This window comes from Arachis hypogaea, chromosome 6 (assembly GCF_003086295.3).
Source record: "Arachis hypogaea cultivar Tifrunner chromosome 6, arahy.Tifrunner.gnm2.J5K5, whole genome shotgun sequence".
NCBI lineage: Eukaryota > Viridiplantae > Streptophyta > Magnoliopsida > Fabales > Fabaceae > Arachis > Arachis hypogaea.
The window spans coordinates 72,188,470-72,201,436 of NC_092041.1; the positions used below are offsets into that span (position 1 = coordinate 72,188,470).

Consider the following 12,967-nt stretch of genomic DNA (forward strand, 5'->3'; position numbering starts at 1 on the left):
ATGTGTAAGCACAAGGGCTAGGCAATAGGAATTAATTCCAAACCACAATTGTATTGAATTATTAAAAAGAGTTCAAACTTGCAAGAATATAGATAATATGGGTGAGCACATGTGATTGAACTTTTGAACCCTCACCGGATGTGTATCCGCTCTATTCACTCAAGTGTTTAAGGGTCAATCCACTCAATTCTCTTCTATTCAAGCTTTCCAAAATTTGATTTTCTTCTAACAATCAACATTTACTCAATGCATGTATACATTTATCATGAGGTCTTTCATTTAGGTTGTAATGGGGTTAGGGTCAAGGTAGGATCATTTATGGTTAAGTGGGCTATGATTTGAATCTTTGATTAGCATAGACTTCCCCACCTAACTATATAATGACCTATACAAGTTCAAACTATTCTAACTACCCATTCTTCACTTTTTCTCATATACTCATGCATTCTTATTTGATTCACAACACTTATGCATTGATTCCCTTTTATTGAACTCACTTTGGGGTATTTTGTCCCCTCTTTATTATATATATATATATATATTTTTTTTTCTTTTTCATCATCATTTTTTTTCTTTTCTTTATATATTCTTTTTTTTCTTTTTTTCTTCTTTCAAACTATATACAAGAACATCAATACATAAGGTCTCTGTAACAACCCTGATTTTCGAGTACGCGAGATCTTTTCTGAAGGCACGGATTTCTCCGGTAGATCAGTAAAGGGAACACCTCTTCTATATCAACAAGTATCTCAATCCTCATTGTCATTATGTCCTCCTTAAGCTAGAACCTTTTCCAAGGCAAGCTCGATAACGCGGACACGAAGAACATAGTTTTTGAACCGTATCGGTTAGGAGTTTTGATCCGGTTTTTCGTAGATAGTCTCAGTTTGACGAACTGGACTCGATTCATGAGAGAAGAGAGATAATAGGGTAATATTATCATTATATTAGTAATAAAAGTTTCTTGAATGATATTATAAGGTTACCTGGTCAGTTTTAGTTAAAAACAGAAAATCGGTTTAACCGGGTTTACGGTTTACTGGTGCAGCTTAGCACCAGCACTCTCTGATGACTTTAGCAATGCTAAGGCCTCATTATTCATGTTTTATTCTCATAATAAATATGTTACTAGTGTCATTTATGCTAGTAGCTCAGAAAATAATTTTTAGAGATGTTTTTACGAGTGTTCTGATACACCTAGTTTTAGTAGTAGTACACCAGAGATATTTTTATATTATTTTAATCCACCTCCAAGCCAACCAATCACAACTCACCTTACACCCCCCAAAACCCCCAAGGCTGCCTCATTTGCTCATTGTGGCCGAAAATCACCAAGAGAAAAAGGAGAGAAAGTTCTTGGTTCATAAATCTTCAAAGCTTGATTTCTTCTGAACTAAAACTCAAATCAAAACTCCGATTTCACCAAAATGATCCTCTCTTCTTCCTCTACATAACCATGTGACTTATCAAGGCTGGAAATAAGGTGAGATGGCTGTCTCCCTCCCTCTTCAATTCGGTTTTCAAGGAAAACCATGTAAACATGTGTTTTCTTGATGTTTCTCCTTAGGAATCATGCTTAACTTGACTTGAGGGCCAAGAAACGTGAATTTCCAGCAACTCTAAGGTGATATATCTCTTCCTAACATGCTGAGTGAGATTTGGTCAGTTGAGAGTTTTTGGATTTAAAGTTGTTCTTGATGTGATTTAGGAGGAAAAAGTGCTTAAGGACCACCTGAAAGTTTAACCGAATTAGGAGCAGCAAAACCAGGTAGGGTTTGATGAATTTAATCTGGATTGATTGTGTTTGAGTTGTTTAATTATGATATGGTTTGGCTGTGCTTGAAATTGATTGTTTATATGAGTGATTCTTGTTGAAAGTTTGTTGAAAATTTGATGAAATTTGATGATATTTAAGCTATGAATGTTGTTCTTGAGGGCTGCTGGAAAACGAAACCCTAGGCCTTAAATTGGGGTTCAATTTGTGTTAAAATCATGTAGAAAAGATGGGGTTTTAGTGGCTGGGAATTTATTTTGAATTTTGGTAAAAATCGGTTGCTGAAAAGACTGAAAAACGGGTAAAAACAGAGAAAGAATTTGAAGAATTTATGAAGAACATGAAGAACACTTTGAGTGTGATGAAGAACAATGAAGAACAGGCCTTAGATCTTAGAAAGGGCAAGGAAGTAATTATTTTGGTGTTTAAGGGGTTATTTGGTAATTTCTGAAAGTTAGGGTGGTTAAAGTAGAAATATTAAAAGTTACCGGGGTAAAAAGTGAATTTTAAAGGTTAAAGGTTAAAGTGAGTTAATTTTCGAAAATTTAATAATAAAATAATAAATAATAATAAAATAATAAATAATAATATTTAATTAAAAATAATATTTTAATAAAAATAATAAAATAATGCAAAAAAGGCAGTTTTCTGTAAAAGCTTTAGAAAGACAACTTTAAGTGCAGAATCTCATAGTTACCTTCATAAAACACTTAGGGAGTGGTAAGAACATATTAGTGAGGCAAAGATAAAAGAAAGATAAAAGTTAAAGGAAAGATAAAAACCAAAGAGAAGTTTGTAAAGTTTTAATAACAGAAGAACAGACAGAAACTAGCGAACGAACTAGGGCAACGTAGTTAGTCCTTGAGTTGCGACTAGGGTTAGGTATTATATGAAAAGTTAAACTGTTTCAGTATAGACTTAATGAACCTATACTTGGGACAGGCTAACTATTCATACCGAGATTTACATAAGCTTTAAATACATACGTTAAGCAGAGAAAAGAGTAACTAGAGCAGAGTAAAGAGATACAGAGAACAGAGTAAAGGGATAATGAGAAAAGAGTAATATAACAAAAAGAATAGAGGAGAAGAGTATAAGAATAAAGAGTTAAGCCTTGTGGCACGATGTTCTGTTGTATGTTCATCTGCTGCTTTTCCATTGGCCCTAGAGGTCCTGTAGGCCCAAGTTCACCTACAGTGAGTTGTTATTCCTGTAGGCCGAAGTTCACCTACAGTGAATATCAATTGTGCATCTCAGGGTGTTGCTCCTGTAGGCCGAAGTTCACCTACAGAGAGTTATGATACCTGTAAGCCGAAGTTCACTTACAGGGGCGCCTTTTCTGTAAGCCGAAGTTCACTTACAGAGGTGCCATTTCTATAGGCCGAAGTTCACCTATAGAAAGTTGTTATGTTGTGATTGAACAGAGAAAGAAAGAGGTAATGTATAAGAATGTGAAAGTGATGATGAATAACAAGATTAATAATGAATGATGGTAATGATAATGATTATGTGATGATCTGCTGCATGAAGGCAGTCAGATAGATGGTGGTACGACCATTGAGAACGCTTTCCTGGGATACCTTGCTATAATGCTTTGCTGTAAGACAGAGGTTGCTTACAGAGGTATCAAGATGAATGTGCTCCTGTAAGACAGAGGTTGCTTACAGTGAGTGTGTTGTTGCTCCTGTAAGACAGAGGTTGCTTACAGTGAGTGTGTTGTTGCTCCTGTAAGACAGAGGTTGCTTACAGTGAGTGTGTTGTTGCTCCTGTAAGACAGAGGTTGCTTACAGTGAGTCTGTTGGGCATATATCGGCTAATAAGTGCCACCCTGCAAGACAAAGGTTGCTTGCAGTGGATACCCTGCAAGACAAAGGTTGCTTGCAATGGGTATTGCCAACAGGAAAGCCTTATCCAGACAGAGGTTGCTGGGTAACGTCGGGAGCGGGTTAGTAACCGACAGATGAGCTCATTACCTGCACTAGGGCTAGACATGCATCATTCTTGTCTGCGCATCATTCTCTGTTGTATTCCTTTCTGTGTGTGATCTATTTCTTTGTGTTTGTCTGCTTGTATGCTATTTCTATGTTTTATTTTCTTGTATTCTTTTGTTTGGGTTCTGCTTTCTATTGCCTCTACTGTCTCTTTCTATCTTTATCTTTTGGTTATTGCTTCGCTATATTCTATTATTCGTCTGCTAATCGACCCCAGATAAATGAATATAACTAATAACCCCGACCCTACTAAGGACTCCCCAGTTCTTACCCCTTCTCTCTCCCTTCCCCTTCAGATGGAAGTAAGAGTACCTTACCGTAGTTCGTCGATGATGGTTCTGCGAAAAGGATCCTACGCTAGATAGTCTTCTGAGTCTAGGGTGAATATCGTTCTCTATTTATATATACTGTGAAACCAGCCAACGTCTGCACCCCGCTTATCTACAAACTTTAGCCTAACTCCTTCGTACGATGTTGCTGTTATGTGGCCACTCGATGAAGTACTTGAGAGATGCTCTTTGATGTCATATGATCGTGCAGAGGAGTAGTATACAACCTTCCACCTTTTGATGACGTTCCACCTGACTTGAGTTTAGAAGACCTAGAACGTATTTTCCCTCGCTTTAGTAGGTTAGAGGGACTAGGTGAGTATAGAGTCTAGGCTAGCCTGGGCGCCAGCTTAGGGACTTCTTGAACAGGTTAGGGCCTAGGATGGTGTATGTATATATATGTATATAGTTATTATTTAGCTATATCTAGGGGTGTTTTAACTAACAATCTATGTTCTAATAAAGCTGGATCACGGAATGTTATCAACTGCTTGAGATGTATTTATGTGTGGTTGTTTATAACTGTTTTATATATTATTAGTTGTGAATTAATTATGAATGATACTGTTTGTTAATCCAAATGTTTTCAAAAAAAAAAGTACCTCGCAAATTAACTACGCTCTTAACAACGAATCAGGCTCATATGATAAATAATAGATAATAATTAGGAAGACAAGTTGGTAGCGCTCAGTTTCTAGTATGATCATGACGTACAAGAAATTGGGTCGTTACAATTTGGTATCAGAGCAGTTCGTTCCCAGTAGAGCCTGGGGAGTGGACTGACTATGCTTCATTGCATACTCTGTTTGTGTGTCTCATGCTGTTAGGGTATCTTTAAGATACATTGGGCATGAATGTCTATGAGTGCTCATTTTGGGAATGTTCATACCTAACTTGAGATATTAAGACTGATCACCTTAATATTGATTGTTTGGTACGGATAAGACCTCAATGACTGTGAATAGGCATGGTTTAATCGAGCTCCGAACGATGAATCGACGTAAGCCACAGCTATCTTTATAGCTGTTATGATCTTCATGGCTATGGCTGCGTGAGATTTGGATGCTGTAAGGAATGGACTGATCTCTTCGTCAGGATGGATCGAAGGAAATAGACCGCTTAAAGATGGATTTCTTGCATGCGGCTGAAATTTTGAGGGCAAAATTTTCTTTTAGGAGGGTAGAATGTAACAACCCTGATTTTCGAGTACGCGAGATCTTTTCTGAAGGCACGGATTTCTCCGGTAGATCAGTAAAGGGAACACCTCTTCTATATCAACAAGTATCTCAATCCTCATTATCATTATGTCCTCCTTAAGCTAGAACCTTTTCCAAGGCAAGCTCGATAACGCGGACACGAAGAACATAGTTTTTGAACCGTATCGGTTAGGAGTTTTGATCCGGTTTTTCGTAGATAGTCTCAGTTTGACGAACTGGACTCGATTCATGAGAGAAGAGAGATAATAGGGTAATATTATCATTATATTAGTAATAAAAGTTTCTTGAATGATATTATAAGGTTACCTGGTCAGTTTTAGTTAAAAACAGAAAATCGGTTTAACCGGGTTTACGGTTTACTGGTGCAGCTTAGCACCAGCACTCTCTGATGACTTTAGCAATGCTAAGGCCTCATTATTCATGTTTTATTCTCATAATAAATATGTTACTAGTGTCATTTATGCTAGTAGCTCAGAAAATAATTTTTAGAGATGTTTTTACGAGTGTTCTGATACACCTAGTTTTAGTAGTAGTACACCAGAGATATTTTTATATTATTTTAATCCACCTCCAAGCCAACCAATCACAACTCACCTTACACCCCCCAAAACCCCCAAGGCTGCCTCATTTGCTCATTGTGGCCGAAAATCACCAAGAGAAAAAGGAGAGAAAGTTCTTGGTTCATAAATCTTCAAAGCTTGATTTCTTCTGAACTAAAACTCAAATCAAAACTCCGATTTCACCAAAATGATCCTCTCTTCTTCCTCTACATAACCATGTGACTTATCAAGGCTGGAAATAAGGTGAGATGGCTGTCTCCCTCCCTCTTCAATTCGGTTTTCAAGGAAAACCATGTAAACATGTGTTTTCTTGATGTTTCTCCTTAGGAATCATGCTTAACTTGACTTGAGGGCCAAGAAACGTGAATTTCCAGCAACTCTAAGGTGATATATCTCTTCCTAACATGCTGAGTGAGATTTGGTCAGTTGAGAGTTTTTGGATTTAAAGTTGTTCTTGATGTGATTTAGGAGGAAAAAGTGCTTAAGGACCACCTGAAAGTTTAACCGAATTAGGAGCAGCAAAACCAGGTAGGGTTTGATGAATTTAATCTGGATTGATTGTGTTTGAGTTGTTTAATTATGATATGGTTTGGCTGTGCTTGAAATTGATTGTTTATATGAGTGATTCTTGTTGAAAGTTTGTTGAAAATTTGATGAAATTTGATGATATTTAAGCTATGAATGTTGTTCTTGAGGGCTGCTGGAAAACGAAACCCTAGGCCTTAAATTGGGGTTCAATTTGTGTTAAAATCATGTAGAAAAGATGGGGTTTTAGTGGCTGGGAATTTATTTTGAATTTTGGTAAAAATCGGTTGCTGAAAAGACTGAAAAACGGGTAAAAACAGAGAAAGAATTTGAAGAATTTATGAAGAACATGAAGAACACTTTGAGTGTGATGAAGAACAATGAAGAACAGGCCTTAGATCTTAGAAAGGGCAAGGAAGTAATTATTTTGGTGTTTAAGGGGTTATTTGGTAATTTCTGAAAGTTAGGGTGGTTAAAGTAGAAATATTAAAAGTTACCGGGGTAAAAAGTGAATTTTAAAGGTTAAAGGTTAAAGTGAGTTAATTTTCGAAAATTTAATAATAAAATAATAAATAATAATAAAATATTAAATAATAATATTTAATTAAAAATAATATTTTAATAAAAATAATAAAATAATGCGAAAAAGGCAGTTTTCTGTAAAAGCTTTAGAAAGACAACTTTAAGTGCAGAATCTCATAGTTACCTTCATAAAACACTTAGGGAGTGGTAAGAACATATTAGTGAGGCAAAGATAAAAGAAAGATAAAAGTTAAAGGAAAGATAAAAACCAAAGAGAAGTCTGTAAAGTTTTAATAACAGAAGGACAGACAGAAACTAGCGAACGAACTAGGGCAACGTAGTTAGTCCTTGAGTTGCGACTAGGGTTAGGTATTATATGAAAAGTTAAACTGTTTCAGTATAGACTTAATGAACCTATACTTGGGACAGGCTAACTATTCATACCGAGATTTACATAAGCTTTAAATACATACGTTAAGCAGAGAAAAGAGTAACTAGAGCAGAGTAAAGAGATACAGAGAACAGAGTAAAGGGATAATGAGAAAAGAGTAATATAACAAAAAGAATAGAGGAGAAGAGTATAAGAATAAAGAGTTAAGCCTTGTGGCACGATGTTCTGTTGTATGTTCATCTGCTGCTTTTCCATTGGCCCTAGAGGTCCTGTAGGCCCAAGTTCACCTACAGTGAGTTGTTATTCCTGTAGGCCGAAGTTCACCTACAGTGAATATCAATTGTGCATCTCAGGGTGTTGCTCCTGTAGGCCGAAGTTCACCTATAGAGAGTTATGATACCTGTAAGCCGAAGTTCACTTACAGGGGCGCCTTTTCTGTAAGCCGAAGTTCACTTACAGAGGTGCCATTTCTATAGGCCGAAGTTCACCTATAGAAAGTTGTTATGTTGTGATTGAACAGAGAAAGAAAGAGGTAATGTATAAGAATGTGAAAGTGATGATGAATAACGAGATTAATAATGAATGATGGTAATGATAATGATTATGTGATGATCTGCTGCATGAAGGCAGTCAGATAGATGGTGGTACGACCATTGAGAACGCTTTCCTGGGATACCTTGCTATAATGCTTTGCTGTAAGACAGAGGTTGCTTACAGAGGTATCAAGATGAATGTGCTCCTGTAAGACAGAGGTTGCTTACAGTGAGTGTGTTGTTGCTCCTGTAAGACAGAGGTTGCTTACAGTGAGTGTGTTGTTGCTCCTGTAAGACAGAGGTTGCTTACAGTGAGTGTGTTGTTGCTCCTGTAAGACAGAGGTTGCTTACAGTGAGTCTGTTGGGCATATATCGGCTAATAAGTGCCACCCTGCAAGACAAAGGTTGCTTGCAGTGGATACCCTGCAAGACAAAGGTTGCTTGCAATGGGTATTGCCAACAGGAAAGCCTTATCCAGACAGAGGTTGCTGGGTAACGTCGGGAGCGGGTTAGTAACCGACAGATGAGCTCATTACCTGCACTAGGGCTAGACATGCATCATTCTTGTCTGCGCATCATTCTCTGTTGTATTCCTTTCTGTGTGTGATCTATTTCTTTGTGTTTGTCTGCTTGTATGCTATTTCTATGTTTTATTTTCTTGTATTCTTTTGTTTGGGTTCTGCTTTCTATTGCCTCTACTGTCTCTTTCTATCTTTATCTTTTGGTTATTGCTTCGCTATATTCTATTATTCGTCTGCTAATCGACCCCAGATAAATGAATATAACTAATAACCCCGACCCTACTAAGGACTCCCCAGTTCTTACCCCTTCTCTCTCCCTTCCCCTTCAGATGGAAGTAAGAGTACCTTACCGTAGTTCGTCGATGATGGTTCTGCGAAAAGGATCCTACGCTAGATAGTCTTCTGAGTCTAGGGTGAATATCGTTCTCTATTTATATATACTGTGAAACCAGCCAACGTCTGCACCCCGCTTATCTACAAACTTTAGCCTAACTCCTTCGTACGATGTTGCTGTTATGTGGCCACTCGATGAAGTACTTGAGAGATGCTCTTTGATGTCATATGATCGTGCAGAGGAGTAGTATACAACCTTCCACCTTTTGATGACGTTCCACCTGACTTGAGTTTAGAAGACCTAGAACGTATTTTCCCTCGCTTTAGTAGGTTAGAGGGACTAGGTGAGTATAGAGTCTAGGCTAGCCTGGGCGCCAGCTTAGGGACTTCTTGAACAGGTCAGGGCCTAGGATGGTGTATGTATATATATGTATATAGTTATTATTTAGCTATATCTAGGGGTGTTTTAACTAACAATCTATGTTCTAATAAAGCTGGATCACGGAATGTTATCAACTGCTTGAGATGTATTTATGTGTGGTTGTTTATAACTGTTTTATATATTATTAGTTGTGAATTAATTATGAATGATACTGTTTGTTAATCCAAATGTTTTCAAAAAAAAAAGTACCTCGCAAATTAACTACGCTCTTAACAACGAATCAGGCTCATATGATAAATAATAGATAATAATTAGGAAGACAAGTTGGTAGCGCTCAGTTTCTAGTATGATCATGACGTACAAGAAATTGGGTCGTTATAGTCTCTACATTTAATCAATACATGAATATGTACCCAATTCCTAAACATGAAAGTGTACTACCCCTTTTTCCCATCCAATGTTCCCAAGCCTCACCAACTTTGAATAATAAACACTCTCACTAGTCTAGGCTAATCAAAGATCCAAACAAGGACTTTTCATTGGTTTTCCGCCTCGGCTTGTAATGTGCTAAAATAAGAACAAGTTGGTTAAGCATAGGCTCAAAATTGGCTAACAATGGAGAATAAAAGATTGGCTATTTGGGCAAGTGGCTATTGAAGTAATGGCCTCAATCATATGAATGCATAAATACAAGAGATAAATGGACATATAGAATCAGGCAAATCGAGAATTACAATCATAGAAAGAGAGCAATTTCACACAAGAATGGAAGATAAGTGGTTATAAAATGTAACCACATCAATGGGCTCGAGTCTCACAAGCTTGTGTTCTTAATTCAATACATGCTTCACAAGGTATGAAATTCAAGCAAGTTTCACCAAAAATTTTCTTTCAATCAATTGGGTTAATGCCCTATATTTAAACTCCTTGGAAAGATCTCAATATTTGACTAAGCATTGTTGTGATTGAAAAATCCAAAAATTTTCTTTGTTCACCTTTTCCTTTTCTCACAAAATCAATTTCTTATGCAAAAAGGGTGACTAAATATTTGCAATTCAAAGTATGCTTTCTAATCACAACTACAACTAAAAATAAAGATAAACAAAAATGTATAAAGAAAAATCCAACTAAATCCAAAATAAGTAATAAAAGTATCCAAAGTAGACTAAAAATGCATCAAAATATATACAAAGATGTGCAAAATAAGATAACTAGGCCGAAAAGTTCACCGGTTCCCAAATAATGCTACCGGTGCCCTCCCCACACTTCAAACCAAGCATCGTCCTCGATGCTAAACCGGAGGATCAGTGGGAGGTACAACGATAGACTCTGGCTCTAGCTCTGGCTCTGGCTGTGGGACCGGATCCTCATGAGTCTGTGGTGGCTCTGTAGTGCCAGGGGTATCCTGCTGAACTGGTGCCTCTGCATCCTCCTCCTGATGATCCTGCTCATCGGAGGCCGGAGAGGCGGGAAGCGGAGGTAGCTCAGCACCCAAAGAAATAAGTGCCTGGTCCATCCGGTCTAAACGGCGTCTGACATGGCGTCTCTCGCGCTCTAAGAAACGAAAATGACGCTGGACCAGGAGATAGGTCGGCTCAGGGGCTGCTGGTGGATCTGTAGACGATGAAGGAGCTGCGGCTGTAGAGGATGATGGGGCAGCTGTAGGGGCTGACGGTGAAAGTGTCCCCACGACAGCTCTAGCCCGAGAGCGGCGTCTAGCAGGTGGTCTCTCATGCACCCAACCACCCCAGGGGATAGTAACCTCCCTGTCATCAGCATCAGGGGGCGGTGGTCGCACATCATCGTCCAGCCATGGGACCTCAGCTAGGGCTGCCATACTCGTGACCAATGTAGGAAAAGGGAGTAGGCCACGAATATGCGCCCGCCACATGCACTGTCTGATAAGTCTAGGGAAAGAAGCATCCTTCCCCTCCATGACACATCCAATCAGTAGGAGCATCTCCATGGGGATCTCAGAGAAGTGGGTGGTGGGTAGGACATAGCATGCGAATATCATCTGCCAAGTCTTGGCCTCACGAGTCAGATGAGTAAAGAGCATCCCTTTCGGCTTAGTATTATTTGCATCCAAAACCCATGTGGCATCTGGTAACCCAATGACACTTCTGAGTGCCTCATAATCAAAAGTCATGCTGTGTATGGCCAACTCAGCCTGCTGATGGGCACACAGCTCATCAGGGACATGCCGGCACTGTAGCGCCTCCTCAATAGCAGTCTCAGTAATCATGACCTCTCTACCCCACACCTGAACCGAATCCAATGTGGGACGGAAGAAGTTGCAGTAGAATTCTTTCACCCACGATACATTGATATCCCCCAAATCGCGGTCAACAAAATCAATACCCAACTCAAGGATCCAACCGGTAATGGACCGTCTCACATCATTAGGGAGGAGTAATTTCTTCTCAGCATTCAGCTTTGTGGTTCGATATTTGGAAAATCGAAGCTCACAGTAGAGATTGGGGAATTTGTCTGGTTTAGTAGAAGGTAACTGCTGATTTTCTTTGTCTACATCATTCAAAGGATTCTTGGCATAATGCTTGTAGATGGCAGGAATGGAGGGTGTAGAGAGTTTCCTTTTCTTGGAGGCAGTGGCTATGGCTTTGCCCTTATCCGACATCCTGAAAAATATGATTGAATATATAAAACATGTAGCATGTAACAAAGAAGGCATGTTCAGGATATAATGAACAAAAACAATCATGATGTTGCAATGAATATGCAAAAGTGAACAAGTAAATCAAAAAAATGCAAACTTCATTAAGGTCAGCAACTCATATTCAAAAGGCAATACTATCATCATATACTTGAAAGAGTTTGTTAAAGATGGTTAAAGGTGAGTGGAAGTGAAATGGTTAAAGAAATTAGGAAGTTAGAAAAGTAGGTTAGTAACATGATGATATATATGCGCAATGAAAAGAAAAGTTGTGGTTCATGTTCACAGTGAATGATGCAAATCCGGGAAGTCAAAAAGAAACGGAAATTTGCCCAAAATTGAATTAAAGACCAAAAGGAGACTAATTTCCTTGAAAATCGGGCAGCATTCCGGCTTAAAATTGGACATTCCCGGATAGCAAGTTAGCACAATTAGCATGGAAAACAACATCAATTAGGCAAAGTAACAGTGGTATAGCATTCAGGCAACAGGAAATGCACAAAAACAGTCCAAAATCAGCATACAATCATCCAGATAAGCAGACAGCAAATTATGCACGAACGGAGCACTTATCAGACCTAGAATCCTCTATCCAGCCCTAGCTACCTAACAGCAAGTATATCTATCTAACCTAACAGACAAAATCTTAATTCTAACTAACTAACAAGCAATTGCAGAAATTAACATAAACGAATACTAAAAGGGAAAAAAAAGAAAAAAAAATAGAAAAAGATAACAGAAATGGAGCAGGAACCTGGGAGCAGAGAAGAACTAAGAATGGAAAGGAAACTGGGGAGTAGATCAGAATCAATGGGTGAGGCAGAAATTCGCACTGCCATGGACGGTGGCCGGAAAGGCGGGTGACTGCGGTGATGGAGGTTCAGCCAAGAGAAAGAGGGGAGAGGGAGTGGATGAGAGAGAACGAGGTGAATGATTGAGGGAGAGAGAGTGAGGCGGTGAACAGTGGCGGCCGCGGTGGACGGCGGAGCAGAGGTAGTGGTTATGGGGGAAAGAAGAAGAAGAAACGGAAATGGAGGTTGGGGGGAAAGTGCGCGACTGCGCAGTGTGCGTCGCGCATTAGGGTTATCCTTATTTTTGAATCGGCGCGCGCGCGCACCTTGCGCGTCCACGTCGATTGAGAGAATGTGGGCCCTACGCGTGCGCGTACAGTGCGCTTAAGCGTGGATGAGCAAAATAGGAAAGGATGCGTGCGCG

The 12,967-nt window shown here is 38.9% G+C and overlaps 1 long non-coding RNA gene across 1 annotated transcript; it reads left to right on the forward strand.

Annotated features, from left to right (window-relative positions):
• Window positions 1–1,330: 1,330 nt before the first annotated feature.
• On the forward strand, window positions 1,331–2,298 carry LOC140173356 (uncharacterized). The gene is made up of 3 exons (XR_011861978.1): window positions 1,331–1,483; window positions 1,568–1,624; window positions 1,709–2,298. It is a non-coding gene; the product is annotated as an uncharacterized lncRNA (long non-coding RNA).
• The last annotated feature ends 10,669 nt before the right edge of the window (window positions 2,299–12,967 follow it).